Source organism: Mesocricetus auratus, unplaced genomic scaffold (genome assembly GCF_017639785.1).
Source record: "Mesocricetus auratus isolate SY011 unplaced genomic scaffold, BCM_Maur_2.0 Super-Scaffold_100037, whole genome shotgun sequence".
Taxonomy (NCBI): Eukaryota; Metazoa; Chordata; class Mammalia; order Rodentia; family Cricetidae; genus Mesocricetus; species Mesocricetus auratus.
Window position 1 is genome coordinate 449,605 of NW_024429215.1, and position 15,823 is coordinate 465,427.

Genomic DNA, 15,823 nt, shown 5'->3' on the forward strand with positions numbered 1-15,823 from the left:
CCATCTCTAGGATACAAGAAAGTTTATTACAAGTGAAAGGTCTGCTATGGCAATGCAGCGAACCTATGCTGTGGGACATCTTAGGGCCCACACCCCTTTGCCAGGGCCCCTCATGGAAGAAAATCACATGGCTGACAGGTATGCTCAAATTGGTGTGGTTAACAAGGGCTCACTAAAACATTATCCTTACATAAGCACTTTCATCTCAGTGCAGGTTCTTTGAGCTTTCATACTGGGATTTCCTAAGAACAGGCAATTCTAATAGTCAAGGCTTGCCCTCTTTGTGCAAAATTTCTTCCTGAGCCTCACTTGGGTGTTAATCCTTGAGTACTCTTGCCTAAATTACAGTTTGTCTATGTTATGTTATGAGCCACTGTTTACAATCTTTTGCTTACATGGGGTCCCAAAACAAATTAAGACTGATAATGGCCCCACCTATGTTAGCAGAGGTTTCAATCACTTTTGTCCAGATTTTGATATCTCCCCCAAAACTAAAATTCCTTACAATCCCCAAGGACAGGCTATTGTAAAACATGCTCATCACACTCTAAAAGCCTCTTTAGCTAAACTAAATGGGGATCTTGAGGGCCACCTACCTACTCTACTCTATCATTTATCCTCTATATCTTACATTTTTTAATTGTGGATGCTTCTGGCAACTCCACAGCAGATTGCCATTCAGCAAAAACCTCTAGTTAAATGGATCTTGTTGGGAAGGACCAGATCCAGTTTTGGTTTGGGCCCAGAGGTCTGTTTGTGTTTTCCCACAAGATGGTGAGTACCCAGTTTGGGTTCCAGAGCATTGTGTGTGCTCTGTTCCTGCTGATCTTATCAGCTGCTCATAGACTCATTAGGCTTTAATGAGGAACCTGCCTGTCCTGACGCTGGCAGGTCTTCAGTGTCAGATAATCAGAAAGGCAGCCCTCAGGAGGGTTTTGCCTGCTTGGACATTTGCTATATTCATTAACACTCCCTTGGGAGAAATGCTTAATTATCTCCTCCAGAATGCCGCTTGAGAAGCTATTGATCAGCCTTGGTGGTCTGTGTCCCAGGTGTCATGCCTATTCCAGTGGAACACTCAGGAGAGAACCATCTCATCCTCACACGACACTGGAGAGACTTTGACATCACAGCTGTTGCAGTTTTTGGCTTCCCTATCTCTTAGCCAGTTGCCACGGCAGGCATGTTGGATAAACTCCCAGGGGAGGATGCATCTACCTTAAATTCCCAAATTTATACTAATTACAATTGTGCACATTAAATCTTAATTAACAAATGGACTTAATTGGCTATTCTAACTGAGATCAGGATGCCTCCCTTTTGAGAGACCCCCTCTTAACGGGACTGCAATAGACAGGTCTATTACTTGAGAAATGGAGTGGGTCCCTAGCCCTCGGTATTATGACCCTGGGCAACACAGTCTTTAGCCCTAGTTTACCATATGGAAAGGCCACAAACCCAGTGCCATTTTCTTACAAAGCAGATCATGATTTCTTTGTCAACAGAAAACACCTCAGTGCAGGCCTGGTTGAGCCAGCAAGACCAATGAGTTATCAATGACAAGTACATCCTGGGGGACATCTACCAACCTAAGACAGAGGGTTTGTGAGGCCTGGACAGACTTCTCATTGACGGGTAAGATAGATGTTAATGTCCTGGGCAACCTAAGCCAGATGCTCATTTTTAAATTATATATAAAAGGGGGATTTGTTGCACCCTTCCCCCATGGGGGTCTGTTGACTGCTTGTTACTAGGGGCTTTTATCAAAACACTTCTCATTCTCTCCTCCCCGTAAGGCCTGCATGCAAGTTCCTGTTTATTGTATAAATGCTAATTCCTGTTTTTGGCCCACCCCTTTGTGGGAGGGCCCAGGGAACATAGGCTTCTGACCTTGGCGTTTTTCCACCATACCTGACTTTGGTATATAAGGTTCTACCCTTGTAAAAATAAATGCCATTCTCCTTGTAAGAATTAGCCGCTGTCTTTTTCTTTATTTTCATCCTTAGCCCTTAGCCTCGGATAGTTGTGAAGTATGGTAGCACTGTAGCTGTGAACACACCAGCAGCTTGCTACAATGCCCTCTTCGTTTTCTAGCAGCACTGTAGGCATTTCGGGCAGATCCAGATGGGTCAGGTATTCTGGCACTCAGGAGTCACAGAATACTGAATGTTACACAGCTCAGGTGAAAAGTATCCTGGAACTCAGGAGCCAAGGACCACCACAGGTTGCAGTAAGCTTAGCAGCTTATAGCCCTCCCTCAGGAAAAGGATTCCCCAGTGTATCAGCTCCACTCTGGCTGGACAGGGTCTTCCATCTGGGGATGTTTGCCCAGTGTAGCAGTTTTGCTCTGGCAGGAGAGGGTTTCCTTGGCAAAGCTGCTACAGTTCAAAGACACCAGCTCAAAAGGCAGTGCAGAACTATGGGCAAAGCCTCGCACTATCAAAGAATGCTGCTACATCACTTGACTATGGTTATGAAAACAATATGTTAAACACCTGTCTTAGCTCCTTTTCCCTACAGTATGGAATTGTATATGGAAATCAGAATAGATGATTGTAAATTTCAAGAGCAAAGAGAAAGGGGCTTGCAAATATCAACAGGTAATTCAAATATTCGATTAGATTAGTTTTACAAGAATATTTTGGCAGTCAGAAGATCATTTGAAAAATAAAAATGGGCTTATTCCATGGGAACTAAAACACACCAAGAGAAGACACTCACATCAGAATTTGGGAGCCAGCTTCCCGATGAAGAGCAGAGAAACCGATCGCACCCCTGGTTTGAAATAGAGTTTGCACCATGGGCTTTTAGTACCCTCTAAATTCCCAAGAGAGGGAGTGATTGGAGTGGCTTCAGAACATGAAGGTGCTGGTGAGCTTGAAGGTGCTGGTGAATTCAAAATACTTGTTACAGATACTTCAAAGTGACATCCTTGTACTTCCATTTTCCTGGAACCACTGTGATATCAACATCTGTATTAGTTAGGGTTCTCTGGAGTCACTCAATATTTGGGATGAATTACCTCTCTCTTTATCTCATTCATTCATACATACATAGACACACAAATATTTGTATGTATGTATACATATGTATGATTTCATTGGAATGACATATTGGCTTCAGTCCAGATAGTCTAGTTGTGAATGCATAGTTCAATAATCTAGTATGTGCTCAATTCCATGAGGTTGTGTGTCTCATTTGGGCTTCTGTATATGCTGGAATCCCAAAGAAGTAGGCCCCAATGCCATCAAGAATTCCACATTCTGGTAACACGGAAGCAAGAAGGGAAAGGATAAACACACTCCATTTCATCTTCCCTTGTCCTTATATAGGCTTCCAAGCCAGGCGTGGCCCAGATTAAAAGGGGATCATCCATCCAAAAAATCCAGATCAAATCCATGTAGTTGTTTTGACTGAAGTTCTGCATCACAATTTTGCCCTCTGTATCTGGATTGTAGTTCATTCTAGTTATACTCAAATTGACAAGCAAGAATATCCTTCACAATACACCTAGTTATATGCTGTATAATAACAGATAGTGAAAAAATTCTTGGATTTTCAATCAAGCAGGAAAGGTATATGTGAGAATTTTTCAGAAGGAAAGAAAGAGTATAAGTATTCTAATTATATATTGAATTCAAAATTAAAAAATGTTAAAAAGCAAATAAAATAATATAACAAACAACATTAACAAATCCAAACGAACCCAGGCATTGGTGGCACACTCCTTTAATCCCAGCACTCTGGAGGCAGAGGCAGGCAGATCTCTGTGAGTTCGAGGACAGCCTGGTCTACAGAGCGAGTTCCAGGATAGCCTCCAAAACAATACAGAGAAACTCTGTTTAAAAAACAAAACAAAACAAATCAAACAAAACAAAACAAGAAACAAATCCAAACTAAACAAAACAACTATCAAAAGTTACATACTGTCCTGACCCGCAGGACACTCATCATGGGTCTGGTGGACACCTAGGAAAAAGATACGGGGCAGGGGACACAAGGACGGACACCAAGACAAGAGTCTGATCAAGGTGACAAATTTATTCATCCCAAAGGGATTTATATAGGGGAAGGGAGGAGGGGAAGGAATGGGGGATGTGCTATAGCTGCAATGAACCTGGTGGAATGAAGGTCAATGGGATGGGTAGGGCATCCTGTGTCCTCTGGTAACCTAACTGCAGACTCTAACTTTATCTTTCACATTCCACCTTCTATTGTTTAAGCCTATGCCCTAGATTAGCTGCAGGTCTGTTTCTGGAATTTGGCAGGTAGCAGGGTGGTCCGGAGTCATCTACTTTCTATGAGGGTTGAGTCACATCTTATGAGTATGTGAGGCAGCCATACCTGGTTGATGGCCAGAGGTCTCTGACAACATACCTTGTAGAGAAATGCAGACTAGGGCTCCTTTAAGCTAACATGCTACCCATGCTACAATGTTGACTTTCAGGAATAGAAATGATAACTAATGATTACATACCTGTGAGGGAAGGTGGTCAAACAATACTCTGGGATTTATAAAGAAGTGACTTTTAAAATCACTCTAGTGTTCCCAAAACAGTGGATAATTGAAAGAAAGTAAACTACTCTGCTAATCATTGATGAGTGACACTATTCCTGTGGAAACAATGCCAAATGTCTATTATACATAGATAAGAAATCAAAGACAAACAAATGGTGGAAAACCAAAATGACCTCACTAGTGAACCAATAAGCATCATGTTTGCTTTCTTCTTTAGTGGTGATTTGCTTGCATGTATAGCTGCAGCTGGGTACTGGATACCCAGGAGCTGAGTTTGCTGACTGAGTCCCCTCTAGGGTAATTGGAATTCAAAGTGAGTCTTCTAAAAGAGCAGACAGTGCTCTTATCCACCGAGTCATATGTAAAGCTATGTGGACTCATGTGTTTTATTGTGGTGACATGCAACAGTGTGTGTGTGTGTGTGTGTGTGTGTGTGTGTGTGTGCGTTGTTACTAATAGAAGCACAAAGGACTCAATGATCACTGCATCATTCTGTGAGGGTGATGGAAATAATCTAGACACCTAAGAATCACTGCAGCTTGAAGGCAGCACAAAGGGAGTTAGCAAATGACTTTCAAGTCATTAATTACTTCCTCCATGCTGCTTGTCTTGTCTTGTGTGGTCTGCTTGATTGGTGTCTGCTTCATAGAGGTACAGCTCAGATTCTCTGAGAGTGTAGCAGTCCTTATGGATTAGATATGCTTGAGGCAGGAGGGCACAGGTGAATCATTCCAGTGGCTGTAATTTAATAGAGCCATTAAGTTTTCTATTCCTGAGCTTCAATAGATTCTCTGCTGGGTGTATTATTTCACCTTCCCATAGAGCAGTGGCACACAACTCTTGTGTCAGACTCATTGTGTTAACTTATATCTGTGTATCTCAAATTTACAGTATGGTCATGAGAGTTGCAACATTCCAGGCATAAAGTAGAACAAGAGTCATTTATAGTTGGGAAACAGGAAAACATGAGGAACATTATCAAAGTATCACATTAGGAAGGTTGAGGTCTAGTGTCTTGGATCATCCCATTCCCTTAAATCTCTTTATTGTCCTGTGTTTTAATGAGCATTCTACATAATGAGAGGGTTAACCTTAGAGAGAATTGATACATAGTAAATACTCTTAGGCATGAATTCAAAGGACTTCTCATCTCACCAATGAGAACACTCATCATGTTCATTACTATTTTATTGACAGTATCTAGGATATAGAATCAACTTAGATGCCCATCAACGACACATGGGTAAATGCATACATCTGTCGCAACTTCAAACTTGTTTCTGCCTGAGTTAAAGTAACACTACATGTAGATGCCAGGAAGCCGGAACTAAGCCTGTAGTGGTAAGATGCAGGAAGATAGAATGGATAGCAAATTACAGGTGATATGATATTAGAGCATGGACTGAATATTTCTGTTATGTGGTACAGGCATGGAGAACAGAGTGGGCTGCTGAAAAAACAATCTAAGTGAGTGCCTCAAAAGTATGGGAATTGACTAATGTGCATGTGATATTGACTGGAATGGGACCTGAGTAAAGAAGGACTAGTGGATGCATTGAACAAAAAGAATAATGTGTGAAGAAACCTCACAAAATTGGACTCTCATCCAACTTATTAGAAAATATAATGTTAAGACACAGAGCAGATGCTGGATGGTTTGGACTTCGCCCAAGTTTCTCTCCTAGTAGTTACAGGTCCAAGACTCCAATGGCAGCAAAACCTGAATGATTTGGTCTGCCCCAGGACTCTGAGGGATTTGGTGAGTAGGACAGGACTATGTGCCTGGGTCAGGGGCCTCCAATGAGGGAGGATGGGAGCAGGAGAGGAATTTACATCTCCTGGTGGGTGAGGGTCTCAGACTCCGATGGTGGCAGATTCTGGATGTTTGTTCTATCCCCAAGTTATCTCTCCCAGTGGGGGCAGGTCCTCGATTGCAGATAGATCCATATCTGTCACCCATACACAACACTTAAGTCCGAATGGATCAAAGACCTCAACATAAATTCAGTCACGCTGAACCTCTTAGAAGAGAAAGTGGAAAGTACCCTTAAACAAATTGGTACAGAAAATGACTTCCTCAATATAACACCAGTAGAAAAGACAGGTATTGACAATTAACAAATTGGACCTCCTGAAACTGAGAAGCTTCTGTAAGGCAAAGGACACAGTCAACAACAGAAAATGGCAGCCCACAGAATGGGAAAAGATATTCACCAACCCCTCATCTGACAGAGGGCAGATCTCAAAAACATGCAAAGATTTAAGACTCTAGATCCAAAACACGAAATAATTCAGTGAAAAGGGGTGTACAATGACCAAGTGAGCAGCAAAAGAGTGAGCTAAGATGGCGGCCTTCTCTGAGACAAGTGTTATGCCTGAGATTGCATAAGCTGTGGAAGAGATGGATTGGCTTCTGCCAACTGATATCCAAGGAGAATCTATCAGCTGATCCTAGGAGGAGGAGATGTACTTATGGCAGCAGAAATAGGAAGTGGAAAAACTGGTGCCTTTAGTATTCCAGTTATCCACATTGTGGGTGAGACCCTGAAAGACCGACAGGAAGGAAAGAAAGGGAAAACGACTATCGAAACCGGTGTTTTGGGGCTCAACACACATCAGATGAACGGATATGACAGAGATCCTGGTTTTGCAATTGGGTCAGAAGGCCCGTGATGTCAGAGCAGAGAATTGAAGCAATGGCATGGGTGTAGAGCCACTACAGGATTGCTGAAAGGGAAACACTATTACGAGATATCCTGTCATGAACAAGGGCTGTGCAGAGTTGGGTGGTCGACCATGCAGGCCTCCTTAAACCTACATACTGACAAGTTTTGATTTGGCTTTGGTGGAACAAGAAAGAAATCCAATAATAAACAGTTTGATAATCACAGAGAGGAATTCACTATGTGTGACACCATTGGCTGCTACTTAGAGAAAGGGCATATGAAGTTCTCTAAGAATGGAAAAGACCTTGGTCTGCAATTTGAAATACCAGCACATATAAAAAATAAGCCCTTTTCCCCCGCTTGTGTTTTGAAGAACGCTGAATTGAAATTAAACTTTGGTGAAGAAGAATTTAAGTTTTCACCAAAAGATGGTTTTGTTGGTCTTTCCAAGGCCCCAGATAGTTACTGCGTTAAGTCACAGCACACAGGTTTTGCACAGGTGTCACAAACAAAATTTGTCCCTGATGCTCCAAAGCTCTCATTGTGGAACCCTCCTGGAAGTCAGCTGAACAAATGTTGAACAACGTCAAGCAGTTCAAGAAAATATCGATAGCCCTAAGTTACAGGAGCTGGAGGTGTCACAGCTTGGGATCAGTTTCGGGTAATGGGGTTGACGTTGTTGATACTCCAGGAAGACTAATTTATTTGGTATCAACTGGAAAGCTCAACTTCCCTTGAGTTAGATTCTTTTTTATTTTTATTTTTAAATTTAAATTTAAATTAGAAACAAGGTTGCTTCACATGTCAATCCCAGGTCCCTCTCCCTTTTTGTCCCCTCCTCACATGCCCTCTCACCAACCCCTCCAATATCCCCTCATTTCCCCAGGGAGGGTGAGGCCCTCCATGAGGATGTCCATAGTCTGTCATTTTATCCAGGGCAGGGTCTAGACCATCCCCCAAGAGTCCAGGGTGAGAGTGCATCCCTCATTGTTGGATGGGAGCCCAAAGTCCATTTGTATACCCAGGATAAATACTTATCTACTATCCAAGGCTCAATAGATTAAATAGGCCTCCTCACTGATACCCACATTCAGGAGGTCTTGATCAATCCCATTCTGGGTTCCCAGGCATCAATCTGGGATTCAAGAGCTAACCCCTGTCAGGTCAGCTGTTTCTGGGGGTTAAACCAGCCCACTCTTAACCCCTTTGGTCATCAGTCCTCCCTCTCTGTCGCTGTATTCCTTGAGTACAGCTAAGTGCTTAGACATAGTAGTGTGCCTCTTCTTCCATTAGCCACTGAATGAAGGTTCTGTTTCCCAGACTCTCTGGCCATGGGATTGTAGGCTGGCACTCCCAAGATCTATGTCTAAAATCCAAATATGAGAGAGTACATGCCATGTTTCTCTTTTTGTGACTGGGTTACCTCACTCAGGATGGTTTCTTCTAGTGCCATCCATTTGCCTGCAAATTTCAGGATTCTATTGTTTATTTCTGCTGAATAGTACTCTATTGTGTAAATGTACCACATTTTCTCTATCCAATCTTTGGTTGAGGGTCACCTAGGTTGCTTCCAAGTTCTGGCTATTTAAAATAATGATGCTATGAACATAGTGGAACAGACATCCTTGTATGAATGGGTATCTTTTGGATATATGCCTAAGAGTGGAGTTGCTGGGTCTTGTAGTAGGCTTATTCCTATTTTACTGAGGAATCTCCCTACTGAATTCCAAAGTGGCTGTACAAGTTGGCACTCCCACCAGCAGTGGAGGAGTGTTACCCTTTCATCACCACCTCTCCAGCATAAATTGTTCTTGGTGTTTTTGATTTTAGCTATTCAGACAGGAGAAAGATGGTATCTCAGAGTTGTTTTGATTTGCATTTCTCTGATGGCTAAGGATGTTGAGCACTTTCTTAAGTGCCTCCCAACCATTTTATACTCCTCTATTGAGAATTTTCTATTTAGTTCTGTAGCTCACTTTTTAATTGGATCCTTTGGTGTTTTGGAGACTTACTTCTTGAGTTCTTTGTAAGCTTCGGAGATCAGCCCGCTGTCAGATGTGGGGTTAGTGAATATTTTTTCCCATTCTGTGAGCTGCCTTTTTGTCTTGCTGACTGTGTCTTTTGCCTTACAGAAGGTCCTCAGTTTCAGGAGGTCCCATGTATTAATTGTTGATCTCAGTGTCTGTGTTACTGGTGTTATTTTCAGGAAGCTGTCTCCTGTACCAATTCGTTCAAGGGTACCACCCACTTCTCTTCTAAGCTTAAGTATGTCTGGATTTATGTTGAGGTCTTTGATCCATTTGGACTTAAGTTTTGTGCATGCCAATAGACATGGATCTATCTGCATTCTTCTACATGTCAGCATCCAGTTATGCCAACACCATTGGGGAAAAAATCATTTTTTCCATTGCATATTTTTAGCTTGTTTGTTGAAGACCAGATGTTCATACATGTATGGGTTAATATCAAGTTGTTCAATTCGATTCCATTGGTCCACCTGTCTATTTTTGTGCCAATACCAAACTATTTTCAGGACTACAGCTCTATAATAGAGCTTGAGGTCAGAGATGGTGATGCCACCAGATGTTGTTTTTTTGAGTAAGGTTGTTTTCGCTATCCTGGGTCTTTTGTTGTTCCATACAAAATTGATTATTGTTCTTTCAATGTCTGTGAAGAATTGTGCTGGTATTTTAATGGAGATTGCATTGAATCTGTAGATTGCTTTTGGCAGGATTGCCATTTTTATTACATTGATCCTACGTATCTAAGAGCATGGGAGATCTTTCCATTTTCTGACGGCTTCTTTAATTTCTTTCTTTAAAGATTCAAAGTTCTTGCGATACAGGTGTTTTACTTGTTTGGTTAGCATTACCCCCAAGGTATTTTATGTTGTTTGTGGCAATTGTAAAGGGTGATGTTTCTCTGCTTTCCTTCTCAGTCCTTTTATCATCTGTATATAGTAGGGCTACTGATTTTCTTGAGTTGATCTTGTAGCCTGCCACTTTGCTGAAGGTGTTAATCAGCTGTAAGAGTTCCCTGGTAGAGTTCTTTGGGTCATTGATGTAAACTATCATATCATCTGCAAATAATGAAAGTTTGACCTCTTCCTTTCCAATTTGTATCCCCTTGATCTCCTTTTGTTGTCGTGTGGCTCTAGCTAGAACTTCAAGTACAATATTGAAAAGGTATAGAGAGAGTGGACAGCCTTGTCTTGTTCCTGATTTTCGTGGAATCGCATTGAGTTTCTGTCCATTTAGTTTGATGTTGGCTGTTGGTTTGCTGTATATAGCTTTTATTACGTTTAGGTATGTTCCTGTTATCCCAGATCACTCTGAGACCTTTATCATGAAGGGGAGTTGGATTTTGTCAAAGGCTTTTTCTGAATCCAATGAGATGATCATGTGATTTTTGTTTTTCAGCTTGTTTATATGGTGGATTACATTGATGGATTTTCATATGTTGAACCATCCTTGCATCCCTGGGATGAAACCTACTTGATCGTAATGAATGATTGTTTTGATGTGTTCTTGGACCCGAATTACCAGTATTTTATTGAGTATTTTTGCATCAATGTTCATGAGGGATATTGGTCTCAAGTTCTCTTTCTTAGTTGTTTCTTTGTGTGGCTTGGACATCAAGGTTATTGAAGCCTCATAGAAAGAGTTTGGCAAAGACTCTTCTGCTTCTATTGGATGGAATACTTTGAGAAGAATCAGTATAAGGTGCTCTTTGAATTTCTGGTAGAATTCTGCACTGAGGCCACCTGGTCCTGGGCGTTTTTTTGGTTGGGAGACTTTTGATGACTGCTTCTAATAACATAGGGTTTATAGGTCTATTTAAATTGCTTATCTGTTCTTGATTTAATTTTGGCAAGTGATAGCTCTCCAGAAAATTTTGCATTTCCTTTAAATTTTTTAATTTTGTGGAGTACAGGTTTTCCAAGTATGACCTGATGATTCTCTGAGTTTCCTCAGAGTCCATTGTTATGTCCACCTTTTCATTTCTGATTTTGTTAATTTACATGTTCACACTCTGCTGTTTGGTAAGTTTGGACAAAGGTTTGTCTATCTTGTTGATTTTTTCAAAGAACCAATTCTTCGTTGTATTGATTCTGTGCATTGTTTTTCTAGTTTCTACTTTATTGATTTCAGCCCTCAGTTTGATTATTTACTGGTGTCTACTCCTCCTGGGTGTGTTTGCTTCTTTGTGTTATAGAGCTTTCAGCTGTGCTGTTAATTCTCTACTATAACTATTCTCCAGTTTCTTCATGTGGGCACTTAGTGCTATGAACTTCCCCTGCAGCACTGCTTTCAAAGTGTCCCATAGGTTTGGGTACCTTGTGTCTTCATTTTCATCGAATTCTAGGAAGACTTAAAGTTCCTTTTTTATTTCTTATGTGACCCAGGAGTGGTGCAATTTTGAATTATTCAATTTCCTTTAGTTTGTAGGAGTTCTGCAATTTGTGTTGTTGTTGAACTCTAATTTTAACGCACGGTAGTCTGATAAGATGCATGGATTTATTCCAATTTTTTTGTACCTGCTGAGGTTTGATATGGTGCCAAGTATGTGGTTGATTTTTTCAGAAGGTTCCATATGGTGCTGAGAAGAAGGTATATTCTTTTTTATTTGGATGTAATGTTCTATAGATATATACCAATTGGGCCATAACTTTTATTATCCTCTTTGCTTCTTTGTTGAGTTTCTGTCTGGTATTCCTGTCTAGTGGTGAGAGTGGTGTGTTGAAGTCTCCCACTATAAGGCTGTGGGGCTTTATATGTGATTTGAGTTTTAGTAATGTTTCTATTACAGATGTGGGTGCCTTTGTATTCGGGCCATAGATATTCAGAATTGAAACTTCATCTTGGTGGATTTCTCCTGTGATGAGTATGTAATGACCCCCTTCATCTCTTTTGATTGATTTTGTTTTAAAGTGTAATTTGTTAGATATTAAGTTTGCTACGCCCACTTGTTTCTTGGGTCCATTTGATTGGAAAATCTTTTCCCAACCTTTAACTCTGAGGTAATGTCTGTCTTTGATGCTGATGTATGTTTCTTGTATGCATCAGGAGGATGGGTTCTGTGTTCAAATCCATTCTGTTAGCCTGTGCCTTTTTATGGGTGAGTTAAGGCCATTAATATTGAGGGATATTAATGACCATTGATTCCTCATTCTTCTTTGATTTGGAATGGTTGTTGGTGGTGGAATTACGTGTGGAATTCTACCCCGTTTTTCTTTTGGCTGTTGGTAATGTGGTATTATCTAATGCTTATCTTTTTCTGGTTTTAGTTAATTTCCTTGGGTTGGAGTTTTCCTTACAGAACTTTATGTAGGGCTTCGTTAGTGGATATGTATTGCTTGAATATAGTTTTGTCATAGAATACCTTGTTTTCTCCATCTATAGTGATTGAGATCTTTGCCAGGTATAGTACTCTGGGCTGGCATCCATGGTCTCTTAGTGTAGGTAGAATATCTATCCATGACTTTCTGGCTTTCAGAGTTTCCATGCAGAAGTCAGGTGTAATTCTGATAGGTTTGCCTTTATATGTTACTTGGCCTTTTTCCTTAACTGCTCTTAATAGTCTTTCTTTATCCTATATATTTGGGGTCTTGATTATTATGTGATGAGGGGACTAGTTTTTCTGGTCCACTCTATTTGGTGTTCTGTAAGCTGCTTGTACCTTCATTGGCATGTCTTTCTTTAGGTTGGGAAAGTTTTCTTCTATAATTTTGTTGAATATGTTTTCTGTCCCTTTGAGATGCTTTTTTTCACCTTCTTTTATACCTATTATTCTTAGGTTTGGTCTTTTCATGGTGTGCCATATTTCCTGGATGTTTTCTGTTAGGGATTTGTTGCACTTAGGATTTTCTTTGGTTGAGGAATCAACTTTTCCTAGTGTATCTTCAACACCTGAGGTTCTCTCTTCCATCTCTTGTATTCTGTTGGTAATGCTTGTGTCTGTAGTCCCTGACCATTTGCCCAGCTTTTCTATTTCCAGCCATCTTTCAGATTGTGTTTTTTATTGTGTCTATTTCAGTTTTCATCCCTTGCACTGTTTGAATTGTTCCTTGCAATTTTTGCTTTGTCTTTTCATCCACTTGTTTCATTTTATGAATTTTTGGGTTTGTTTTTCTTTTCATTCTTGCATTTTTTGATTTGTATTTTCTTCCATTTCTTGCAATTTTGGTTGTTTTTTTCTTCCATTTCTTGCAATTTTTGGTTTGCTTTTTCTTCCTTTTCTTTGAGGGAGTTTTCTATATCCTCTTTTAGGGCCTCTATCATTTTCATGAAGTTGTTTTTAAGGCCATTTTCTTCTGCTTCATTTGCATTGGCATGTTGGAGTCTTGCTGCTGTGGAATCTCTACAATATGGCAGTGTAATATCTGTTTTCCCTTGCTGAGTGTGTTTTTGTATTATCTCTTTCCCATCTCTTCTTCTAGTGGGTGCAGAAAGAGTCCCTTACTAGTCTGGTAGTTAGGGGACCAGAGTTCCCATTCGGTTCATGCAAGAAAGTCCAATACCCTGGTAGTTCTTCTCTTCCTGGTCCTAATCCTGGTCCTGTGGGTGGAGAACAACCCAGGAATTTGGGGTGTGTAGTCTCCCACCTGGTCCCCTGTTCCCTTTGTTGGAAGAAAAGACCTGGTATCTGGGGTGTGTGGCTCCTGCCTGGATGGGAAACTCTGTGACAGCCCAGACAATCCCCAGGCACTGGAATGCAGGCCTGGATATGGGGCCTGTTTTACCTGGTCCTGCTAGACCTGCCAGAACCACTGGTTCCTATGGTCCCCTAGACCTGCTGGTCCCCTCTCAAGTTAGATTCTTAGTTCTGGATGAAGCAGATGGGCTTGTCTCTTGGGGTTATTCTGCCTTTATCAAGCGGATGTACCATCAGTTCTTCAGATTACTTCTGATGGGAAAAATCTTCAAGTGATTGTTTGCTCTGTCACGTTGCATTCTTTCTTTGTAAAGAAACTATCTGAGAAGATAATGCAATTTCCCAGGTGGGTCGATTTGGAAGGGGAAAATTCTGTTCCAGGTACTGTGCACCAAGCAATCATCCCTGTAAATCCTATAACTGACAAGTTCTGGAAACAGCCTGGGAAGAACCACATCCAAACTGACTGTGTGCATGCAAAAGACAGCACAAGAAGAGCTGGTGATACCAGTCCAGGGATATAGTCTGAAGCTATTAAAATACTTAACAGGGACTGTGCTGTCTATGCAATCAAGGAACACCAGGTGGAGCAAGCAAAGAACTAAAGTTGACTGTGATAGCTTGGAGCAATATTTTATACAACAAGTAGGTGCATCTGATAAAAAGGATACCATTTCTCATGTGTGAGTCTTCATAGGGACAGAAAGCCTAATGAGTCAAAGCAGAACTTGGAAAGATTTAAGAAAAGAGACATAAGATTCTTTGTTTGAACAGATATAGCTTGTAGGGGAAATGACATCCACTGTGTTCGTATGTAATAAATGTCACCCTGCCTGATGAGAAGCAGAGCTACATGCACTAGCTTGGCAGAGTAGGGGTGAGCTGAAAGGATGGGCCTGGCCATTTCCCTGGTGACAGCAGAAAAAGAAACGTTTTGGTATCATGTGTGCAGCAACTGTGGGAAAGGATGGTATGACATGAGGCCCAAAGAAGGTGGCTGCTGTACCATCTGGTACCATGAAATGCAGCTGCTTTCTGAGATAGAACAGCACTGGAACTGCACCATTTCCTAGGTTGAGCCCTGATATAAAAGTTCTGTGGATGAGTTTGATGGGAAAGTTACATACGTGCAAGAGAGTGTAGGAACTATAAAGGCCTTGTGGATAGCTTGCCACCTGCTGTGCAGGAGTTGGCCATGCACTGAAAAGGAAGCACAGACATCTTTCCTGCACCTTGGCTACCTTCCAAACCAGCTGTTCAGAACCTTCTGATGCCATGCAGATGGAATAGGATGGCAGTAATAAATTCTAGAGTCTCACCTCCAACATGGCAGCTCTGCTTCCAAGCAGCAGTATTTATAGCAACCAAGCTATGCCTGCTAACTCTTGGGTGTCAGGCAACACAATCTAAGGAATTCTTCATAAAATGGCAGCCAAATGAAAATAAATTTGAGAACTATAAAAAAGGGTGTAGAGATTGAAATGGAGACCTCTCAATAGAGGAAGCTCAAATGGCTAAAAGGCACTTAAGAAATTGCTCAACATCTTTAGCAATCATGGAAATGTTAATCAAAACAGCTCTGAGACACAAACTTGCACCTGTAAGAATGGCTAAAATCAAAAATATCAACAACAGTTTATGTTGGAGAGGATATGAAGAAAGGCGAACACTCCTCCATTACTGGCAGGAATGAAAACTTGTACAGCCACTTTGGAATTCATTGTGGCAGTTTCTCAGGAAAATGGGAATCAGTCTGCCTCAAAATTCAGCAATTCCACTCATAGGTATATACAACAAGAACATTTGTTCAACTATGTTTATAGCAGCATTATTTGTAATAGCCAGAATCTGGAAGCAACCTAGATGCCCCTCAACCAAAGAATGGATAAAGATAATATAGTTCACTTACACAATGGTATACTCCTCAGCAGAAAAAAACCATGAAATCTTATAATTCCCAGGCAAATTGATGGAAGTAGAAGAA

The 15,823-nt window shown here is 41.0% G+C and overlaps 1 pseudogene; it reads left to right on the plus strand.

The window, feature by feature from the left end:
• The first annotated feature begins 6,863 nt into the window (after positions 1-6,863).
• LOC101826327 lies at positions 6,864-15,110 on the plus strand (annotated as a pseudogene).
• Positions 15,111-15,823: the final 713 nt, after the last annotated feature.